This window comes from Rhinopithecus roxellana, chromosome 10 (genome assembly GCF_007565055.1).
Source record: "Rhinopithecus roxellana isolate Shanxi Qingling chromosome 10, ASM756505v1, whole genome shotgun sequence".
Taxonomy (NCBI): domain Eukaryota; kingdom Metazoa; phylum Chordata; class Mammalia; order Primates; family Cercopithecidae; genus Rhinopithecus; species Rhinopithecus roxellana.
The window spans coordinates 11,075,064-11,098,942 of NC_044558.1; the positions used below are offsets into that span (position 1 = coordinate 11,075,064).

At 43.5% G+C, this 23,879-nt stretch overlaps 1 long non-coding RNA gene and 1 pseudogene across 2 annotated transcripts; one reads left to right on the top strand and one right to left on the bottom strand.

Moving 5' to 3' along the window:
- The first annotated feature begins 373 nt into the window (after positions 1-373).
- LOC115900066 lies at positions 374-19,167 on the top strand. Of its 2 annotated transcripts, none has more exons than XR_004059737.1 (3): positions 374-1,384; positions 2,312-2,509; positions 19,053-19,167. It is a non-coding gene; the product is annotated as an uncharacterized LOC115900066 (long non-coding RNA). The 2 variants fall into 2 exon arrangements; XR_004059738.1 differs by lacking the exon at positions 19,053-19,167 and adding an exon at positions 4,521-4,678.
- Positions 19,168-20,029: 862 nt separating this feature from the next.
- Positions 20,030-20,442, bottom strand: LOC104672869 (annotated as a pseudogene).
- Between the last annotated feature and the right edge of the window lie 3,437 nt (positions 20,443-23,879).

Sequence of the window (23,879 nt, forward strand, 5' to 3'; positions counted from 1 at the left end):
CTCCGCCTCCCCTCGGCGCCCTCCGCCCCCTCCCACCCGCGCGTCCCTCGTTTCCTGCCGGCGCCCGTTGCCATGGCGACGCAGCTCCCGGGCCTCTGCGCTCCAGGCCCCGGGGTTTTTTCCTCTCTCGCTCTCTTTCTCCTCTTTTTTACCCCCTTCTTTCTCTCCGAGTTCTGCTCGCCGGTTGGAGGGACGACACTAACAAAGTGCTGGCCTCTAGTGGGGAACGCACTTCTCGGAGAGGAGAGGGAGATGGGAGAAGGGAGGGAAGTGACGTGAGAAGGGGAGAAAGAAGGTATTTTCTGGAGCTGCTGGGAATAAGGGATAGAAAGAAAGGATCAAAGGGACCAAGAGGCAGAGAGGGAGAAAGCAAAGCTACGACCCCTAGAGAAACGATAGACTGGGAAAGGAAATGAGGCAAAGGAAAGGAGAGAAAAGGCCAGAAAAACTTTGAGAATGAGAGAAAGGAGAGAGAAGGTTGATTGTTTAATCCCTCACCTCAACTCCAAGAAGGCGGGAACGAATGCTGCAGAAACAGCTAACCCATTCGGGGTTGACTTCATTTTCAAAGCAGCAACCTAATATAACTTCCTTTGGATAGCACTTAAGTTTGTCATTTCAGAGAGTTGTGTGTGCTTCGATTTAAATATGTATATGAGTTCGAATGACAAAAACGGGAAAAGGCCGGAGTACAGAGATGTAGAACAATGGGGCTGTTTCTGGGAACGCTAAACATTTGATCGGGGAGCCTTTGTATTTATGATATCAACTTACCGGTTTTTAATTATTCTCTCATCGTTCAGCATTCAATAAATAATTATAGAGCGCCTACTATGTGCTAAATCGTGGAAGCTTGGATTGCATCAGTGCACGAAACTAAGATAACTGCCTTACTGCCTTCATTAACCTTTACGGAAGGGTCTGGGGGATGCCTCGTGGATTAACAACTGGGATTGATGCTTTTTCTCTTGCTCTCACAGTCTTCCTAACCTCTATCCTAGACAGCTCTTTTCTCTGTCAATCCACTCTTCTTTCTCTCCTTTAAAAGCCCATGCATGGTTTGTTTATAGAGAAAAAAACAGAAGTGTTACCTTTGCTTATAAATTATATCCATTTAGATTTTTCTTTAAGAGAGGAGTATTTGGACTCCAAGCTCTTAACTTGTGGCAGCCAAATTAAAATCGGAGAACAATCTCTGCAGGCTTCTGGGAACTAGTCAGACAGGTATGTGAGGGAAGAAACCGGAGGGCAGCCAAAGGACTGGGAAAGTAAAGACACGGGGTATGAGGAGGTGAAAGGGTGTGTTGCCAGGCCGTGGATGACAGGCATTGGCAGAGGATGAAATGAAAAGATTCTGACTGGGAGAACCAGTGGTGACAACAAGGTAAAGCATTCGTTGTTTAATTCACACCTGGATTTTTGACATGTCAAAGGAGTTAAAGCTTTTCTTGCAGAAGTTTAGAAATGGATACTGATTGAGCCTAAGCGGAATTTTCTAGTACTAATGAAAAAAAAAGCATCTACAGATAATTTTCAGATTATACAACATTAAAGTCAAGAAACATGACTCCTGTACTTCCTTAGTTTCCCTGGAGGAATTATAACTTAAGTGTATAAAGAAGATTTATAAGCTCTTCCAAGAATAAGGAATGCAGATATCAGAGGGTATACACTTGTTTTTCAGTAGCCTGTGGAACTTGTGTACCAAGAGGGTACATGACCATATCTTATTTCACCCTCCTTACAAATGGAGCAGAATTACTGCTACTGTATATAGTTACATTCCACCTCTAAAGATTCTTTTTGTACTTACTTGATCACCAGCTTCTACAGCTACTAGATAATGTTAGGGGAAAAATGATGAATACTTTTGTTGAGTGCCTGTTATAAATTTAGCCTGAGAATAATCAATCATGAGGCAAGCTATATTGATTATGGGCCAGTAGTTTCATTTTTATATGTAAAGGTATGTGCTCCATATATCACAGGATTCTTTTCAAGTTCATTTTTCTCCAAGTCAGGCCAGTATTCTAAGGTTATAGGTCTAAACAGTTTCCACCAAAAAATATTTAGTATAAAAAAGAAATTTATCAACAGCAAAGTAAAGTTATAGGAAAACCTCCATACATAAGAAATCATTTTCATAGACTAAATCAGCTTAAGAGCAGGCTTTGAAGAGCTTATCTCGGTCTAAACAGCAAAACAATATGCGTTTCCTCAAGAATACTCAACTTTTTTTTTTGAATCTTTCTGAAGTGTCTCATTTTCATTTAATGACTCTGCTGGAATTAGCCTTTTCTTTTTCAAACAGAATGGTTCTTCTGAATGGAGGCTACAGAATTTCTTTACTCTGCATAACACTGAAGGCCATTAGCCTAAACAGGTGAGAAGGAAAAGCATTTAATCTGGTGTATGGAAATTGAAGCCCTCCTGCAAACTTCTCTAAGGAAGGATCCTGATTTGAAAGGCTATTAATGTTTGGCAGCAACTACAGCAAATAGACTAGAAGGTAAGCTAATAAAACTTTTCGTATCAACTGAACATTGTTTAAGCATTCCTCAAGCTTCTCCTGTAAACTCAGCATTCTGCAATCAGTTGTGAAGGAAGAGATGTCCTTTACCCTAAAGGTGTTAGTATCATTGGAATGTGTCTTTCTACAAGTAATCAAGTAAGAATGTGTGATCATGTTTTTATGCAAATATGGATAGGAAGAAGTAGAGAAAAAAGGAAATCATAACCTTTACTCTCCCCACCACCAATTGTGGCTGTGAACCACCATACACAGCCCACCTGTATCTCACTGTAATTCTGCATGCCACTTTAAGGTCTAGTTGGGAGAAAATGAAGATTGAGTGGATTTATAGGCTCTTAGATATTTAAAGGGGGAAAAAAAGAACTTTAAAACTAAGCCCCTCAATTTTCAGTGAAGAAAATTGAACTCTAAATGATAAATGTAGAAGAGGGATATGTCGTAATCCCTGGAAAATAGAAAATGTCCAATAAATATTAGTTAACTGAATTAATGTCCTAGATTCTTGCCCTTCTCTCATAGGAAAAGAATATGAAATTAAAAGATATAAGGATACCTCTCATCTCTCGCTACTAATACCTACCATAGATCCTTTCTTCAAGCAGAAGTTTAAAATTAACATACTAATTGGTTCAGCCCAATATTCCATCCATCATTGCCCGCAAAAGATATAGATGTACCCCCACATCCTTAAGGAGCGTAAGACTTGACGATAACATACTCTTCATCAGTTTAGACAGTTATAATGATGGCAAGTTATGCACCTTTCCTTAACTTTGGTTTGCTTTCAGTAAAACAAGGATAACACCTGGTAGTTGGTGGAAATAAGTGAGATGTTTGTAAAGCACTTCACATTGGGACCTGACACACAGCACAAGCTATTATTAATTTTCCTTGGTAATATATCTTTGTGATCACCAAATAGAACAAACCACTCTTTATGTTTTATTCAGTTTATATCACAACTTTATTCACTCACAATTTTAGTTCAGTTTATGCATTAATTAATTAGTTTAGTGAACTTACTATTATTTTATATGACAAAGAGTATTCCCTTCCTTGTAAACTACATTTACCTCTTTCAGGCTTCAGGTGTGCCTTCTTGTCTACTATTTCAGTATTTAGGGAGCAAAACCATGTTGGAACCAAGTACTAGATTTATACCTTCTGGGACTATGTGTCCTAGGCCCAGAGAGCCAGGTACCTGGGAAAATATCTAAAGGGAAAAACAATTCAAAATATACTTAGAGCCTCTGCTCATGGCCTCACATGCATTATTGTATTCAACTCACTCAATAACCTTTTCTGCTAGCTGTTTTTAATCCTTAATTTACAGATGAGGAAATTAAAGCTCTGGAAGATTAGGTAAATTGCTCAAGGTTCATAGGGGTAATAAGTAATGGAGTCGGAATTTAAATTCAGGTCTGTCCTTCTTCAAAGCTCATAACTACATTACATCTTTCACAGTGTGAAAATAGAGTGATGCAAAAGGTCTATTTAAAATGCTCAGCACACACATAAACGTTTGCACAAAGAAGCGTGGCATTTGCCGTGGTAAATACCTGCAATGGAAGGCCCACTCTGCCTTTGTTAACTAGAGAAATAGCTCTAGTTATCAGTCTGTAAAGACACTGTGGAGATGTCTCAGCAGAAAATATAGATGTATATATTATTTCCCTAAATTCTCTGTTTTCTCTCTCATCTACTGATAAACTGTGGTAAGCAGAACAATGCCTCCCGACCAAGAATGTCCCAATCTGTGAAATCTCTGAATATGTTATGCTCCATGGCAAAAAAAATTAAAGTTGGAATTGGAATTAAGGCTGTTAATCAGTTGCCCTTAAAATAGGGAGATTATCATGGATTACCTTGGCAAACCCAGTGTAATCACAACTGTCCTTAAAAGTGGACGAGGGAGGCAGGAAAGACAGGTTGAGTGATGTGATATGAGAAGTATTTAACCTGTCATTTCTGTCTTTGACACTGGAAGGGGGCCACAAGCCACGTAATGTGGGAAGCCTTCAGAAGCCAGAAAAAGCAAGGAAATGGATCCTCCCCAGAGCTTCCAGAAAAGAACACAGCCCTGCTGACACCTTGATTTTCACCCAGTGAGAGGCATGTCAGACTTCTTTCTTTTTTTTCTTATTTATTTATTTTAATTTTTACTATGTTCTTTTTGAGACTCTTTCTGAGTCTCACTCTGTCACCCAGGCTGGAGTGCCGTGGTGTGACCTCAGCTCACTGCAGCCTTGACCTCCCAGATTCAAACAATTCTCATGCCTCACTTTCCCAAGTAGCTGGGATTACAGGCGCCTGCCACCATGCCCCACCCAGCCTAGTTTTGTATTTTCAGTAGAGGTGTTTTTTTGTTTTTTTTTCTGAAACAGAGTCTCGCTCTGTCGCCCAGGCTGGAGTGCAGTGGCATGATCTCGGCTCACTGCAACCTCCACCTCCCGGGTTCAAGAGATTCTCCTGCCTCAGCCTCCAGAGCTCAGACAATCCGCCCGCCTCAGCCTCCCAAAGTGCTACGATTACAGGCCTGAGCCACCACACCTGGCCTTTTTTCTTTTTCTTTTTTTCTTTTCTTTCTTTTTTTTTTTTTTTTTGAGACAGAGTTTCCCTCTTGTTGCCCAGGCTGGAGTGCAATGGTGCGATCTCAGCTCACCACAACCTCCGCCTCCTGGGTTCAAGCGATTCTCCCGCCTCAGTCTCCCGAGTAGCTGGCATTACAGGTATGCGCCACCAGGCCCAGCTTATTTTGTATTTTTAGTAGAAACGGGGTTTCTCCATGTTGATCAGAGTGGTTTCAAAATCCTAACCTCAGGTGATCCACCCGCCTCCGCCTCCCAAAGTTTTGGGATTTGGGAGGAATTAGCCGCCGCCACATGTCAGACTTCTGACTTACAGAACTGTAAGATAATACATTTGTGTTGTTTTAAACCACTAAATTTGTGGCTTATTGTTGTGTCTCAAATCATTACCAGTGACAATAGAAAACTAACATACACCTAGTGTAGGAAAGGAAAACTTCCTTCTACTCTCTTAGGTTCTACAGCTGGTTTAAGAATTAAACTGACAAATTAGCTAATCCCAGCTACTCGGGAGGCAGAGAACCCGAGAGGCAGCAGAGGTTGCAGTGAACCAGAATCACAATAAAATAGATTAAGGCTGGGCGCAGTGGGTCATGTCTATAATCCCAGCACATCGGGAAGCCGAGGCGAGTGGATCACCTGAGGTCAGGAGTTCGAGACCAGCCAGGGCAACATGGTGAAACCCTGTCTCTACTAAAAATACAAAAATTAGCTGGGCGTGGTTGTTGACGCCTGTGATCCCAGTTAGTCAGGAGGCTGAGGCAGGAGAATCACCTGAACCTGGGCAATGGAGGTTGCAGTGAGCTGAGATTACCCAGAGGCAGGAAAATAGGGTCTGGAGGCAGGGAGCATAAGGCTAATTCACACTTAAGCTATAACAGGAAATATCCTCTCCATAGGGCATATGCCATAAATGACTTTGTCCTCTTCATTTACTTTATCCTCTTCATTTACATAGGGCATACCCCAAGTAGAGGTTACGTAAACTCACAAAAACTCTGTAACAGTGCCTGAATCCCTCTGCTCAGGCCCTTTCCCACACTGTGGAGTGTACTTTCATTTTCCATAAAACCCTTCATTCCTTCCTTGGTTTGTTTGTGCATTTTGTCCAATTCTTTGTTCAAGACGCGAAGAACTTGGATATCCTCCCCCGTTGACATGCTTTGGCAAGGCAGCCAGGAGGGAGAGGTAAGCCCAAAGTTTGGGATTCATTTTTCTCCCTTTCCTTCCTGCTCCATCCATGGAACAGATTTGGGACTTTCCAACTTGGGACCCTTGGTGGGCAGTCCCTAAACCTGGAAGCAACTGCAGGTTTCTGGCCGTGGCCAGTGAAACTAAGGGGTTTCCTAGTGGAGAAGCCTAACCACCATTGTCCAGATCACTTATGGAATCTGGGTCTTTATTTAAGTTTTTTTCTTCTCTTTCTTTTTCAGTCTTACAGTGCCTGTTTCTTAGTAGCTCCTTGAAATTGAAGGCAATTGGCTGGGATCACTCTGTGGTACTGCCTGAAGGCCGAGGAGGGAATGGGAATAATTGCCCTGCCCCAAAGGGGGAAGACTTTTTTTTTTAATCTTTTCCACGCATGGCCCATGATCTCTACCTGCTGCGCAGTTCAGAGCAAACTTGCACATATTTCAGGCAACTTAAACCTTCTTTTCATATGCTAAATTCTTCCCATGTCGTACTCTACTGGCTAAGGAACAAAAGGTTCACCCGGCATCCAGTTCTCATTACAGTTCTTGGCTGTTCTTATAAATCTCCTAGTATGCTTTGGAGGGGAAACCTGCATTGATGCACCCACTTAGGGCCAGAGACGTCTGGAACTCTAAGATTGGACCCTACAGGAGGATGCTCTGTGGGTTCTGCGGACTTCAAACTCTCCAAAGAGGACGCTCTTGGCAGAGGTTCTAAGGTCTATTATTAAACCCTCCTTAGAATTTTCTCTTGCAGACCGAGCATGGTGGCTCATGCCTCTAATCCCAGCACTTTGGGAGGCCAAGGCAGGCGGATCATTTGATGTCAGGTGTTTGAGATCAGACTGACCAACATGGTGAAACCCCGTCTCTACTAAAAATAACAAAAAATCAGCCAGGCGTAGGGGCGCATGCCTGTAGTCCTAGCTACTCAGGAGACTGAGGCAAGAGAATCGCTCGAACCTGGGAGGCAGAGGTTGCCGTGAGCTGAGATCACGCCACTACTCCAGCCTGGGCGAAAGAGCCAAACTCAGTCTCAAAAAAAAAAAAAAAAAAAAAAAATTATCTCACAGTTGCAATGCTGTTTGGCCCCAAAATTGTTTAGAATCCGAAATTTACTGTCTAATAGGAAAGTGTGATGACATTGCATGTATCCAGGCTTTTGTGCTGCTGTTCCAGGCAGGGGGCCTGGTTAACCTGTGACGCCCTCCTTTGGTACTGTTTGGCTCCAGTGCTCCTGGAAGTCTAGGGAGGCTGGGAGGCTTAGCCTTTCAATATCAAACTGCCATGGAGACTGCTTTACCTGAAATTTTGGTTCAGAGCCTTCCTTGTATTTTCTGTTAGGTTGGAGTCAAACCACAAGCTTGTATTGCTATCTCATGGCTGAGGTTCCAAGGTATTGGATCTTTGTTGATGTGTGTGAATACATATCTAGATGTGTTTATTTGTATGTACACTTACTGTTTTATGTTGTTTCTACCAAATTGGCTTGTAAGTAAAAGTGCGCTCATAAATTTAGTAAATAAGTCTAAGCAATTTTCAAGTTCACGTGACTTAAAGTGTAACTTAACAAGCTAGCTTTAAAATTATTGGCGGAATAAAAATAGAAATGCCTTCAGAATTGTCAGCATACCTTCCACTGTTAACAGTGCCACTGCATTCCAGCCTGGGTGACAGAGAGAGACTCTGCCTCAAGAAAAAAATGAAAAGACCCAAAGAGGCAATCGGCCCTCCATATCTGCAGGTTCCACATCCATAGATTTAGCAAACCTCAGGTGAAAAATATTTAGAAATAAATAAAAAATAGGCCGGGCACAGTGGCTTACGCCTGTAATCCCAGCACTTTGGGAGGCCAAGGCAGGCAGATCACCTGAGGTAAGGAGTTCGAGACCAGCCTGACCAACATGGAGACACCCCATCTCTACTAAAAATACAAAATTAGCAGGGTGTGGTGGCACATACCTGTAATTCCAGCTACTCAGGAGGCTGAGGCAGGAGAATCGCTTGAACCTGGAAGGCGGAGGTTGCATTGAAGCGGAGGTTGCGGTGAGCCGAGATCACGCCATTGCACTCCAGCCTGGGCAACAAGAGTGAAACTCCATCTCAAAAAAAAAAGAAGGAAAAACTACAAATATACAAATTTATAAAACACCAATTCAGTATAACAACAACTTACACAGCATTTACATTATATTAGGTATAAGAGATCTAGAGATGATTTGAAGTATACAGGAGGGCCAGGTGCAGTGACTCATGCCTATAATCCCAGCGCTTTGGGAGGCCAAGGCAGGCGGATTGCTTAAGGCCAGGAGTTCAAGACCAGCCTGTCCAACTGGTGAAACCCTGCATCTACTAAAAATAGAAAAATTAGCCAAGTGTGGTAGTGCACACCTGCAATCCCAGTTACAGGCTGAGGCACAAGAACCGCTGGAACCCAGGAGACAGAAGTTGCAGTGAGCCGAGATCACACCACTGCATTCCAGCCTGAGTGACAGCAAGACCCTCTCTCAAAAAAATTTAAAAAAAAAGTATACAGGAAGATGTGCATAGCTTGTATGCAAACGCTATGCCATTTTACAAAAGAGACTTGAACATCCTCAGATTTTTGCATATGCAGGGGGTGGCAACTAGAACCAATACCCTGTACATACCAAGGAACTACTGTATACCTTTTTACACAAAGAATTATAAATTATGGGGGTGTGACAAGACAAAGGGGCTTTTTGTGTAATGGCAGTAAATTGTGGGACAGTGACTAGGAAATATAAAGAGGGAACCAGTGGAAATTAAAGGTTATTTTAGTAAGACTGTTTGCATAGGTCTATTTCAGTGTCAGTTCCCTTTCTGTGGTGATAAGAATGTTCTCTTCCTTGTGCACAGAGGGCACGTTTCTCATGGAAAATTGTATGACCTGCTTTCAGGTAGAAAGGGAGAATCAGAGAGCTTTTCCTTCATCAGCTGTTTCTCCAGTACCTTCAGCTCAAATGAATATGCCAAAACAACGTATTTTGGGGTGGCATATTATGAAGCCCTTTGTTTTAAATTTTTCAAAAAGCAGCAAGCACTAAACATTCTCTGCTGCCTGAAGTTTAGCCAGTTGCCAGCTGCATTAATGCGCTGGCAACAGAGGAATTCATATTGTCACAACGTTGGACTAATCAATGAGTAAGTGCTCAGGTATCATTTTGAGTGGCAGCATTTTAGTTCTGTAAAAGTAATATTAAAATATAATTTTCAAAAAGCTAGAATCATAACTCATGCAAATATAAAATGAATACATGTCAAAGATTTTATACAACTTATTAATGAAAGAATCTATAAGATATCAAAATCAGTTCAAAGTGCATTTGAGAAGCATGGGTGTTTCTAGGCAATTTAACAAAGGAATGTTAGTAAGATTGCTGTGTTGGATACAAAAATGGTTAATGTCCTATAGGACCGTGAACCATAACCTTCAGGATTATCCTTTCCCCACCAGACAGCAGCCAGTTGCAGCTAAGAGTTAATCTCTGCCTCTTCTGACTTGTGAAGTAACTGAATTGGTGGGAATCAATCAAAGACACAAGCCCAGTATTGAACTGAAAGAACACCTAGTAACCTCTTCCTTTTCCAACTTTCAGAGAATATTTGTGGCAAATATAAATCTGACTAAGGAAACTGTTAGAGTTCCCAGAGTCCGAGAGAATGGATTGCCCCATCAGTGCACTCTGCCTCAATTCTTTTTCTTGACGACACCGGAGATAGCCAGTCATCACACATTCAGCAAACCTGCTCCTCCCTTAGACTTCCCTGATTTGGAAAGTGGCAATCCCAATGGCCCAAGCAGAAAACGTTGAAGTCATTCTTGACTGTTCTCTTTAGATCACCCCCTACATCTGAGTCATCCATTTATTCAATATTCAACAAAAATACATGGAGGGCCCCCCAAGACAGTCGCTTTTTTTTCTGTCATGAGTGGCCATCTGTAGACAAAACAGACAAAATGTTTACCCTCATGGAGTTCACATTGTAGTGGGGGAGAAAACAAACAAATCAGTAAAATCTAAAATCCATAGGAATTCAGATGATGAGAACTGCTATGGGAAAATTTTTTTAATGGAAAAATACCAGGAGAATTGGGAGATGGGGCTTAGAATTTTAACAGGGTGGTCAGGAAGACTTCACAGAGTAAGTGGCATTTATGAAAAGATGTAAAGGGAACAAGAGAGGGGGCACGTGTGTATCTGCTTCAGGCAGAGGATTGTGTGCCCAGTGTGTGCCCAGCAAGCAGAGTGTGCCTGGACCAGAGTGAGTGAGATGGTTTAGCTGTGTCCCCACTCAAATCTCAACTTGCATTATATCTTCCAGAATTCCCACGTGTGGGCTGGGCGTGGTGGCTCACGCCTGTAATCCCAACACTTTGGGAGGTCAAAGCGGGTGGCTCAACTGAGGTCAGAAGTTTGAGACCAGCCCGGCCAACATGATGAAACCCCGTCTCTACTAAAAATACAAAAATTAGCTGGGTGTGGTGGCACGTGCCTTTAATCCCAGCTACTCAGGAGGCTGAGACAGAAGAATCACTTGAACCCAGGAGGTGGAGGTTGCACTGAGCTGAGATCGCACCACTGCACTCCAGCCTGGGCAACAGAGCAAGACTCCATCTCAAAAAAAAAAAAAAAAAAAAGAATTGAGGTTTGGGAATCTCCGCCTAGATTTCAGAAGATGTATGGAAATGCCTGGATGCCCAGGCAAAAGTTTGCTGCAGGGGCGGGGCCCTCATGGAGAACCTCTGCTAGGGCAGTGCAGAAGGGAAATGTGGGGTTGAAGTCCCCAAAAGAGTCCCTACTGGGGCACCACCTAGTGGAGCTATGAGAAGAGGGCCACCGTCCTCCAGACCCCAGAATGGTAGTTCCACTGACAGCTTGCACCATGCGCATGGAAAAGTTGCAGACACTCAATGCCAGCTTGTGAGAGCAGCCAGGAGGGAGCCTGTACCCTGCAAAGCCACAGGGGTGGAGCTGCCCAAGACCATGAGAACCCACCTCTTGCATTAGCATGACCTGGATGTGAGACCTGGAGTCAAAGGAGACCGTTTGAAGCTTTAAAATTTGCTCCACTGGATTTCGGACTTGCATGGTCCCTGTAACTCCTTTGTTTTGGCCAATTTCTCTCATTTGGAATGGCTGTATTTACCCAATACCTGTATCCCAGTTGTATCTAGAAAATAACTAGTTTGCTTTTGATTTTACAGGCTCATAGGCAGAAGGGACTTGCCTTGTCTCAAATGAGACTTTGAAGGGGTGGCCTGCCCCTCCACACCTGTGGGCGTTTCTTGTTAGGTGGAATGAGAGACTTGAGAAAAGAAATGAGACACAGAGACAAAGTATAGAGAAAGAAAAAGTGGGCCCAGGGGACTGGCGCTCAGCATACAGAGGACTCTTGCCGGCACCGGTCTCTGAGTTCCGTCAGTATTTTTTGATCATTATCTTTACCATCTTAGAAACAGGGAAGTGGCAGGATAATAGGATCATCGTAGGGAGAAGGTCTGCAGTAAGACATATGAATAAAGATCTCTGTGACACGAATAAATTTAAGGAAAAGTGCTGTGCCTTGATGTGCATATGCAAACATCTCCATAAACCTTTTTAGTGCATAAAGAGCAGTATTGCCACTAGCACTTCCCACCTTCAGCTCTAAGGCGGTTTTCTCCTTTCTCAGTAAATAGAACATACAATCGGGTTTTACACCGAGATGTTCCATTGCTCAGGGAGGGGCAGGAGACAGATACTTTTCTCTATCTCAACTGCCAAGAGGCCTTCCCTCTTATACTAGTCCTCCTCAGCACAGACCCTTCACGGGTGTCAGGCTGGGGGACGATTAGGTCTTTCCCTTCCCATGGGGCCGTATTTCAGACTATCACATGGGGAGAAACCTTGGACAATACCTAGCTTTCCTAGGCAAAGGTCCCTGCGACCTTCTGCAGTGTATGTGTCCCTGGGTATTTGAGATTAAGAGAACGGTGATGACTTTTAACCAGCAAGCTGCCTTCAGGCACTTGTTTAACAAAGCACACCCTGCACAGCACAAATCTGTTAAACCTTGAGTCACCACAGCACGTGTCTCTTGCAAGGACAGGGTTGGGGGTAGGGTCACAGATTAACAGCATCTCAAATACAGAACAAAATGGAGTCTCTTATGTCTACTTCTTTCTATATAGACACAGTAACAGTGTCTTTCTTTTCCCCACAAGACTTTGGACTGTGAACTTTGGGGTTAATACTGAAATGAGGTAAGACTTTGAGGGACTGTTGGGAAGGCATGATTGGTTTTGAAATGTGAGGACATGAGATTTGGAGGGGCTGGGGCAGGATGATATGGGGTTTTGCTGTGTCCCCACCCAAATTTCAACTTGAATTGTATATCCCAGAATTCCCATGTGTTGTGGGAGGGACCCAGGGGGAGGTAATTGAATCATGGGGACCCGTCTTTCCCATGCTATTCTGATGATAGTGAATAAGTCTCTTGAGATCTGATGGGTTTATCAAGGGGTTCTGCTTTTGCTCCTTCCTCATTTTTCTCTTCCACTGCCATGTAAAAAGTGCCTTTTACCTCTCGCCATGATTCTGAGGCCTCCCCAGCCATGTGGAACTGTAAGTCCAATTAAACCTCTTTTTCTTCCCAGTCTCAGGTATATCTTTATTAGCAGTGTGGAAATGGGTGAATACAGTAAGCCAGGAAGAGAGAAGCTGGAAGTAAGGTCAGAGTTGTAACAAAGTGTGGGAGTGCCAGGGGAGAGGAGAAGGGGGAGGAAGAGAGCAAATAACAATTACAAAAACTGACTTTAGCTTTATTGGAGCTCAGAAAATGATACCCCAAAGTATGGCACTTTGGCATGCTGAGTACTTTAGAGACTAAAAAGCCTCTAAGCAAAGTCTCTCTGACCTCCTGCCCTCCTGTCTCTCGCCTCTGTTTGTCCCCTGAAGAGTCACAGAAACCGTATTTCCTCTTCCCCAAGGTTTATCACAGAAACTAGAACTTCTCTCCCCACGAACAAGCCATAAAACCTAGAAAGGTCACTCTCTGTGTTCTCCGTTGAAGACCGTCATTCCAAAAGGGTCCTGCCCCAAACCCAGGAAGAAAGAATGCTGCACAGAGAGGCCAAGAAGGATCTGAACAGACAGGCCTTGCTGGGCTTCCCCGCTTGGCCCATTACCATTAGATCATACCCGTTTGTCCAATCACATTCCTACACTGCTGCCCATTCTTCATCAGACCTAAGCACAGAAACACAGTTTTCTCTGGGTCTTTTGGTCTTCATTTCTGAAGACTCTGGCGTCACCTAAAACTTTGATGAAGTACATTTGTTATGTTTTTCTCTTATTAACCTTTCTTTTATTATAGGAGTGCCAGCCATGACCCTTATGATGGGTGAGGAAAGATATCACACTTTTTTACCTTTACAGCTTTTATTGTGACTGGGAACTGTTGGAAGGATTTGAATAGAGTGGTAGTAATGTGGTTTGACTCACATTTTAGCATCATCACTGTGGTTGCTGTGTTAAGAATAGGCCTGAGAGACAAGGATGGAAATAAGTAAATGTTAGGAGGCTGTTGCAGTAGACCAGAGGAGTAACAATAGAGGTGGTGAGAAGTAGTTGGATTCTGAATATATTTTGAAGCTAGAGTCAACCGGATTTGGAGACACAGTGGATGTGGGATGTGAGAAAAAGAGAAAAAACAGAGGTGCCTCCACAGTTTGTGGCCTAAGAATAAACTTTAGAGATTATCCTATAAGAGGATATCTAGAGCTATCATATTATTTTGTTGTTGAGATGGAATTCCACTCTTGTTGCCCAGGATGAAGTACAATGGCGCGATCTCGGCTCACCACAACCCCTGCCTCCCAGGTTCAAGTGATTCTCCTGCCTCAGCCTACTGAGTAGCTGGGATTACAGGCATGCACCACCATGCCTGGCTAATTTTGTATTTTCAGTAGAGACAGGGTTTCACCATATTGGCCAGGATGATCTCAATCTCTTGACCTCGTGATCTGCCCACCTCGGTTTCCCAAAGTGCTGGGATTACAGGTGTGAGCCACCGCACCCAGCGAGGCGGAGTTCTACTCTGTCACCCAAGGTGGAATGCCATGGCACAATCTCGGCACACTGCAACCTCTACCTCCTGGGTTCAAGCGATTCCACTGCCTCCATCTCCCGAGTAGCTGGAAATACAGGTATGCGCCAGCCACCATGCCCAACTAATTTTGTATTTTTAGTAGAGACGGGGTTTCACCACGTTGGCCAGGCCGGTCTCAAACTCCTGAACTCAGTAGTAGAATAGGAGGCATATGGTCTCCCAAAGTGCTGGGATTACAGGCATGAGCCACTGTACCCAGCCTGTGTTAGATGACTTATTGTCTAACCCTTAAAATTTTTATAATTGTCTTTTTCTTTTAAAATTCTTATTTTTAAAGAATTGGTTTGGTTTTGTTTTTGAAACAGGGTCTCACCCTATTTTCCAGGGCATGATCTCGGCTCACTGCAGCCTCTATCTCCCAAGTTCAAGCAATCTTTCCACCTCAGCATCCCTAGTAGTTGGGGTACAGGCAGGCACCACCACGCCTGGCTAATCTTTTTGTATTTTTTGTGGGGATGGGGTTTCACTATGTTGCCCAGGCTGGTCTTGAACTCCTGGGCTCAAGGGATCTTCCCAGGTTGGTCTCCCAAAGTGCTGGAATTACACATGTGAGCCACCATGCCCAGTCTCCATCTTGGTTCTAACCTCCAAGCTGCCCTTCTTAATCCCTGAGTGTAGGTTGAGCTAACTTTGAGAGGAACTTAGTTTATAGTTTAACTTTGTATGACCACTTGAGACTGAAATATGACTCCCAAGCAGTTAGTCTACTACAGGCAATGAGCGAGTTGTCAAACCTGCTCAGTAGTTCAGTTTCCTGCAGGAAAGTATATGCCACTCTGGCGTAAGAATTATTTTGAGCTGAAAGCAAAAGCAATTTAGAGAAACCAAACACAGGACAAGCTCCCTGCCCTCCCTATATGAAAACGGGGCACATATTCTCCTTGTGCAGGCAACCGCCCCCTTTCCCATAGCAGGAAGGGAAGAACAGCTCTTATCACCAAAGATGGAAATGGCAAGAGAGAGATGACATAAATGTCTGCATGAATAAACCTTACTAACTAGCCCTAATCTCCCATTAGTACTTCCCATATATTTACCTCCCCACAATTTACTACCTCCTAGAACTAGAACGTCAGAAACCCCTTTCCTTTGCCTCGTTACTTCTCTATACATTTATTGTCCTTCCTCTAAATGGCATAAAAACCCCCAAGCCTCGCTGTCTCTTCTCTTCTCTATGGATCACCCCCACCTTTTGCCACATTAAACTTATAAAGTAAAACTTGGGGCCAGGCATGGTGGCTCACGCCTGTAATCCCAGCTTTTTGGGGGGGCCAAGGCGAGTGGATCATCTGAGGTCAGGAGTTAAGAGACCAGCCTGGCCAACACAGCAAAACCCTGGTAGAGCAAAGGAAAAACCTTTTTCCTCCTCAGCAACCCTCTTTAGATATGACCAAGGAAGATGTCCCGAGGGTGGAGTGATAGGCACAGAGAACACCAACTGGTGAGCCCTTCCTGGGGGACAAATTGGGACCTGATTAGGAAATTCCTCATTCCTAGGGTAAGAAACCATCTGCTCATTTGTCTAGAATTTCTACAGAATGCTTTGTATTTCCCTTTCCTAAGGGGAGGGTTTTCCTGGCCCCATTCAACCATTGTTGATGGTGGGAGATGGGGCACAGATACCTTGTCTTTTTAGTTCGTACGTCTCTGGATCAAAAACAGCCACGTCTGAACGTGGTGCAAGCACTGCCTCACATCATTCCCAAATATAAGGGCTATCACACGTCACCTAGAGATTCTGAACTTTGAGCTTAATCCTGTAACTGGACAGGATTTGAGGGTTGTCACTCTTTGTAGGGTATTTTGCATATGGAAAGGAGAGAGAAACTAGTATGTATGGTGATAAATAGATAAAAGTGGGCTGGGCGTGGTGGCTTACATCTGTAATCCCAGCACTTTCTGAGACTGAGATGGGCAGATCACCTGAGGTCAGGAGTTCGAGACCAGCCTGGCCAACATGGTGAAACCTCGTCTCTACTAAAAGTACAATAACTAGCTGGGCATGGTGGCGGGCACCTGTAATCCCAGCTACTCTAGAGGCTGAGGCAGGAGAATCAGTTGAACCCAGGAGGCGGAGATTGCAGTGAGCCAAGATCATGCCATTGCACTCCAGCCTGGGCGAAAACAGCAAAACTCAGTCTCAAAAAAAAAAAAAAAAAAGATAAAAGTGATATTATAGATATTAGATAGATATTTATCAGATTGATAAAAGTGATTAAACATGCCAGGCGCAGTGGCTCATGCCTATAATTCCAGCACTTTGGGAGGCCAAGGTGGGTGGATCACTTGAGTTCAGGAGTTCGGGACCAGCCTGGTCAACATGGTGAAACCCCATCTCTACTAAAAACTCAAAAATAAAATAAAATAAAATTAGCTGGGTGTGGTGGCCTGCACCTGTAGTCCCAGCTAGTCGGGAGGCTGAGGCACAAGAATCACTTGAACCCAAGAGGCATAGGTTGCTGTGAACCAAGATTGTGCCACTAGACTCCAGCCTGGATGACAGAACAAAAGTCTGTCTAAATAAATAAATAAAACCTCTGAAAGATAATACAGAAAACTATCTTCATGACCTTGGAGTAAGGAAGTTCTTAAGTCATTAAGTATATTAACAATAAAGGAAAAGATTGTTGTATTGAGCATTAAAGTTGAAAGCATTTAATTATTAAGGCACCATTAAAAGGCAAGCCACAAATTTCAATCAAAACCACAATGAGATACCACCTTACACCAACTAGGATGTCTAGAATCAAAAAGACAAACAATAACAAGTGTTGGTGAGGATGTGGAGAAATCAGGACTGTCACATACTGCTGGTAGGAATTTAAAATGGAAGAGTGGCTGTGGAAAACATTTTGAGTTTTGCTTTGTGGCAAGCCACAAATATATAAGAATATATAAGAACTCCTAGGCCAGGTGCAATGGCTCACGCCTGTAATCCCAGCATTTTGGGAGGCCAAGGTGGGCAGATCACCTGAGGTCAGGAGTTCGAGACCAGCCTGGCCAACATGGTGAAACCCCATCTCTACTAAAAATACAAAAATTAGCCAGGTGTGGTGGTGCATGCCTGTAATCCCAGCTACAGGCTGAGGCATGAGAATCACTTGAACCCAGAGGTTGCAGTGAGCCGAGATCACACCACTGCACTCCAGCCTGGGCAACAGAGTGAGACTCTGTCTCAAAAAAAAAAAAAAAAAAGAAAGAAAAGAAAAGAAAAAAGTCAGAGAATCCAAAAGAAAAATGGGCAAAGGATTCAAGCAAAATATGGTATCTAAATAGTCAAAAATGTAGAAAAATTCCTCAACCTCATTAGTAATCAAATTAGGTAGAAGTGCAAATAAAAACATAATGAAATATAATATCATTACACATGTTCCAAATTAGCTGAAATTTTAAAATGTGATAATGCCAAGAGTTAAAAGCGTTTGACATTATCTAGTAAAATTTAAGATTCAACTATTTGTGACCCAGTCATCTCACTCTTATGAACCTGTGCTTGTGTCCACTTGGAGTCATGTACAAGGATGTTCACAAAAACAACTGTTTATCAGCAATAAAATGGCTACATTGTCATTTGTTCATACAATGGTAAAAATTCGACACTACAGTGAAAATAAATGAAGTATAGCTACGGGCAACAATATATATGAATCTTAAAAACCTAATATTAAGTAATGGAAGCCCAGACAAAAGAATACATGCTGTCTGAAATACTTGTTCATTTATATCAAGTTCAAAGCCAGAGAGAACTAAACTTCAACGTTTGGAAAGGCATACATGGGTATTATAATCAAAGTAAAGCAAGGAAATTATTACTGCTAATGTCAGTGGAGTAGTTTCCTCTGGGGGCTGGGAAGGAGATTTGATGGGGAGTTGGTACATTTGAGCTCTGGGTTGCTGGCAATCTATTCCTAGATCTAGGGAGTGGCTACACTCTTTATGTTAACCTAAATTAATGTTTAAACGCTCTTCCTTTAATAAATGGTTTTCTAAAGTAATCTAAAAAACCCAATACAACAAAAAACTTCCCAGCAAGGAAAGTCAGAGTTAGAAATTACGGCTGTGAGTGATAAATCTGCTGCTTATCATAGACTTTTGTATAGGTCTGTTGTCTATTTGTTGACATTTTTGTGGTCACAGTGGGAAAGAGAGAGAGCTAAGTAAATGTCATCCATTTCTAAAGCATCTCTATGTTTTAAGATGTAGCTTTGTGGTTTGTAATGTATTTCCCCTAAAGGAAATAAAATTTTAAAGAGTTAACATGAGAATTCAGAGAATCACCATTTGCAAAATTAATTTTTTAATGTTAAAGTGTTTATCAAAATAAAAGACTTTAAATGTGCCCCTTATACATTTTTAAGTTGACATCTAAAATTTGACATCACAAATGTAAATAGTTACAAAGCATGTAATTACTGGCAGATTTGTAAAAATTGATTTTAAATTAAACATCATTCTTATAAATATATTCAGTAGAATACATGTAAAAGACAGAGGCCAGAGGCTATCACCTAATTTAAAAATACATGAAAAAGTACTTATTTACTCGATTGTTTGTTTTTGTAGGTTGGGCAGTGGCTCGCCATGTTGTCCAGGCTGATGTTGAACTCCGGGGCTCAAGCAATCCTCTACCTCAAGACTCCCAAAGTTCTGGGACTACAGTCACAAGACACCACAGCAGCTAAAAAGGTCTTTATTTTCATCAAAGTGTTATTTTTAGCATTAAAATTTTGTCATTTTTTTCCTCCTTGATCTAGTATTTACATTCCATTTTTCTCACAGATTTTATCATGATCTATTTTATGCTTGGTTGATGGCCTTTTCCCCTAGAGCCTAAGGAGGGTGTAGCCCTGCCAACAACTTGTTTTCAGCCCAGTGAAACCCATTTCAGACTTCTGACCTGCAGAACTAGAAACTAAACTGAAACTACATCCATAACATTTTTTTTTCCAGGAGAAATAACTTTATTTGGACTGAGTGCTGGAGAATGAGAATAGGACCTGAGACAGCATATTGGGCTAAGGAGGAGAGGTGAGGTTCCCAAACAGCAGTCAAAGCTCATCAACCAAACGGATTCTACTTCCCAGCAACCTTGAGTTAGTGCAACCAACAAAAGGCCTGCTGGGGAATGTATTTGCCACTGAATTCCCCAAGTATGCCAAAATTACAAAAAAGATAGAGGTTTTTCATCATAATTAAATTTCCACAAACCTCCCCAATCACAAGTATTAGAAGCAGAAGTAAAAAACCACGTTTTACAGATCTCAAACTTGTCTTCAATATTTAGTTCATCACCTTCAAAAAATAGTTCCCTTGCTAAACTCATTAGCTATATGATCTCTCCAAGCAGCAAGAAGATGGCCAGGCCATGGCAATCCTCTTCCCATTTTCCCTAGCCGCTCAGGGCTGAACAGCAGGGTGAGGCTCAGGTCGGGGGAGGGGTGGAGAGCACAAGGGCTACTTTCCCCAGTACAACATGGCATCTGAAGCTTGATGGGAGAGCAGAACTGGTGACACTTGAGAGAAGGGTCCAGGGCCTGTATTCAGTCAGAATCACTGATGGAAGAAGAGGGGGAAGAGGAGGAATGTTTGCCATGCTTGTGGTGCTTATGCATCTTTTTATGGGCTTTCTTCATTTTCTTCTGCATCTTGTCCACTATCACTGCTGGTCCGACCATGCCAGGAGCCAAGGGATTCACAGGAGGCATTCCAGGGGCAGGCGGTGGGTATGGAGAAGGTAGGGACCCGAGGGTTGGCATCCTGGATACCCTGGCTGTGGCACAGGATGAGGGGCCTACCTGGGGGGAAAGCTGGATTGCCCTGGGGAGGTCCTGGGGGAGGAGGACGGGAGCCTGGGGGAAAGGGTGGGTTGATAGGTGGCGGGATTGGAACCTCCAAGGTACCCGATGTTGGGGGGATATGGATTTGGCCCTGGCTGCCCGGCATTGAAATTCCATGTTTAGGTGTGTCCTCCAGCCTGGAGAACTACCAGGACTTCCATATAAGAAATGTCTGTTTTCTGGCCGGGTGCAGGGGCTCATGCCTGTAATCCCAGCACTTTGGGAGGCTGAGGCGGGTGGATCACGAAGTCAGGAGTTTGAGACCAGCCTGGCCAAGATAGTGAAACCCTGTCTCTTTCCACCACCTCCTGGGCTTGATGAGTTCTCCCCATAAAATATGTTTTTTAAAAAAGAAATCATGGCCAGGCATGGTGATTCACACCTGTAATCCCAGCACTTTGGGAAGCTGAGGTGGGCAGATCACGAGGTCAGGAGATCGAGACCATCCCGGGTAACACTGTGAAACCCCGTCTCTACTAAAAATACAAAAAAGTAGCTGTGCGTGGTGGCTGGCTCCTGTAGTCCCAGCTACTCGGGTGGCTGAGGCAGGAGAATGGCGTGAACTTGGGAGTCGGAGGTTGCAGTGGGCCGAGATTGCACCACTGCACTCCAGCCTGGGCCACAGAGCAAGACTCCATCTCAAAAAAAAAAAAAAAAAAAAGGAAAATTAGCCGGCCATGGTGGCGCATGCCTGTAATCCCAGCTACTTGGGAGGCCGAGGCAGGAGAATTGCTTGAACCTGGGAGGCGGAGGTTGCAGTGAGCCGACATCGTGCCATTGCACTCCAGCCTGGGCAACAAGAGTGAAACTCTGTCTGAAAAAAAAAAGAAAAGAAAAGAAATCATTTGTCATCCTAAAGGTCGAAGTGTCTTGACAGTACATTCCAGACTCAGTAATCATTACAATTATTAGTGGTATATAATTAGATGAAAACAATAATGATGCAAATTTTGATAAATTATTATTAAACAAAAAAAGGAAATGAAGCTCAATTAAATGGATGCCATGTAGAAGTCTTTTTTTTTTCTTTTTCTTTTTTTTCTGAGACAAAGTCTCACTTTGTTGCCCAGGCTAGAGGGCAGTGGTACAATCTCGGCCCACTGCAACCTCTACCTCCTAGATTCAACCAGTTCTCCTGCCTCAGCCTCCCAAGTAGCTGGGATTACAGGCACGCACCACCACGCCCAGCTAATTTTTGTATTTATAGTAGACAACGGAGTTTCACCATGTTAACCAGGCTGGTCCCAAACTCCTGACCTCGTGATCCACCCGCCTCGGCCTCCCAGAGTGCTGGGATTACAGGTGTGAGCCACCACAGCTGGTCTTTTCTCTTTTCTTCTTATAATTAGTTCATATATGCAAGGCTGAATAGTTAGATTTTATTGCTAGAATGGGCTAGGGTTTACATAAATTATAATCCCTTTTTTGTCTAATAGGTATAAGTGGCATACATGAATAAGTAGATAGATTGTGGAGGGTGCAGTGACTCATGGCCTGTAATTCCAGCACTTTGGAAGGCCAAGGCAGGTGGATTGTTTGAGCCCAGGAGTTCAAGACCAGCCTGTCCAACATGGCAAAATTCTGTCTCTACAAAAAAAAAAAAAAAATACAGAAATTAACCGGGCGTGGTGGCAGGTGCCTATAGTCCCCCCTACTTGGGAGGCTGAGGCAGGAGAATAGCTTGAGCCCATGAGTTGGAGGCTGCAGTGAGCTGTGATTGTGTCCCCATGCTCTAGTCTGAGCAACAGAGTAAGATCCTGTATCAAAAAAAGAAAAAGGAAAAGGAAAAGAGAAAAGAAAAAGTAGGCCGGACACGGTGGCTCACCCCTGTAATCCCAGCACTTTGGGAGGCTGAGGCAGGCAGATCACAAGGTCAGGAGATCGAGACCATCCTGACTAACACAGTGAAACCCCATCTCTACTAAAAATACAAAAAATTAGCCGGGCGAGGTGGCGGGCGCCTGTAGTCCCAGCTACTCGGGAGGCTGAGGCAGGAGAATGGCATGAACCCAGGAGGTGGAGCTTGCAGTGAGCCGAGATCGCGTCACTGCACTCCAGCCTGGGTGACAGTGAGACTCTGTCTCAAAAAAAAAAGAAAAGAAAAAGTAGATAGAAAAGGGAAAAGGTCTTGTTATAGTAATGTCACTGAATTTTTTTTTTTTTTTTTTTTGAGTCTCACTCTGTCACCTAGGCTGAAGTGCAGTGGTGAGATCTCAGCTCACTGCACACTCCCCCTCCCAGGTTCAACAGATTCTCCTGCCTCAGCTTCCTGAGTAGCTGGGATTACAGGCATGCGCCACCATTGCTCAGCTAATTTTTTTATTTTTAGTAGAGATAGGGTTTCACCATGCTGGCCAGGCTGGTCTCAAACTCCTGACCTCGTGATCCCCTGCCTCAGCCTCCCAAAGTGCTGGGATTATAGGCGTGAGCCCAGCCGGAGGTAAGCCTTTCTTTCGCAAAGCTTGAGGAGGCAACTGTGAAAGAGGAGGTGAAAAGGAAGAAACAACCTGACTGCTTCACTCTCTTCACACCCATGGGCAGTTTTGGGAAAGTGCCTTTGGAAGTTGAGTTTATGAATTGTTTTCCTTAAAATTATCCATGCCAGGCCAGGCACGGTGGCTCATCCCTGTAACCCAGCACTTGGGGAGACCGAGGCAGGCAGATCATTTGAGGTCAGGAATTTGAGACCAGCCTGGCCAACATGGGGAAACCCATCTCTACTAAAAATACAAAAATTACCCGGGCATGGTAGTGAGCACCTGTAATCCCAGCTACTTGGGAAACTGAGACGGGAGAATCCCTTGAACTTGGGAGGTGGAGTGTGCAGTAAGCCGAGATCTTGCCACTGCACTCCAGCCGAGGCGGCAGAGTGAGACTCTATCTCAAAGAAAAAAAAAAAAATCCATGACATTGTGGTAGGCTGAATAATCATCCCCAAGTTGTCCACATCCTAATCCCATTAATGTTACTTTATGTGGCAGAAGAAACGTTGCATACATGATTAAATTAAGGATCTTGAGATGGGTGGGAGATTATCCTGCATTGTCTGCATGGGCTCAGTGCAATCACGGAGTCCTTATAAGAGCGAGGCGGGAGATCAGAGGGACACAATGTGCTGTGCTGATGGAGGCAGAGAAATTTATAGATGCTCTGCTGTGGCCTTCAAATAGGAAAGAGGAGGCCATGAGCCAAGGAAAGCAAGGAATGCAGCTCTGAAAACTAGAAAAGACAGGAACAGAATTCTTCCCTAAGCTTCCAGAGGCAGCATGGGCGTGCCAGCACCCTGGCTGCTGCCCTGTGAAACCTATTTCAGACTTCCTACCTCCAGAACCATAAGGTCATAAATGTGTGCTGTTTAAAGCTACTCGGATTGTTGTAATGTGTTACAGCAAAAATAAGAATTTAATACTCCCATTTCTCTTTAGGGAAGTCTTTTTGTACTTATGTTAATACAGACAATAACACATCTGTTAATATAGACAATATGGAGCCCACTGTTCTGTTTGTAAAGTGACCATTTTTCAAGTTAAAAAAAAAAAAAAAGTCTAGGTAC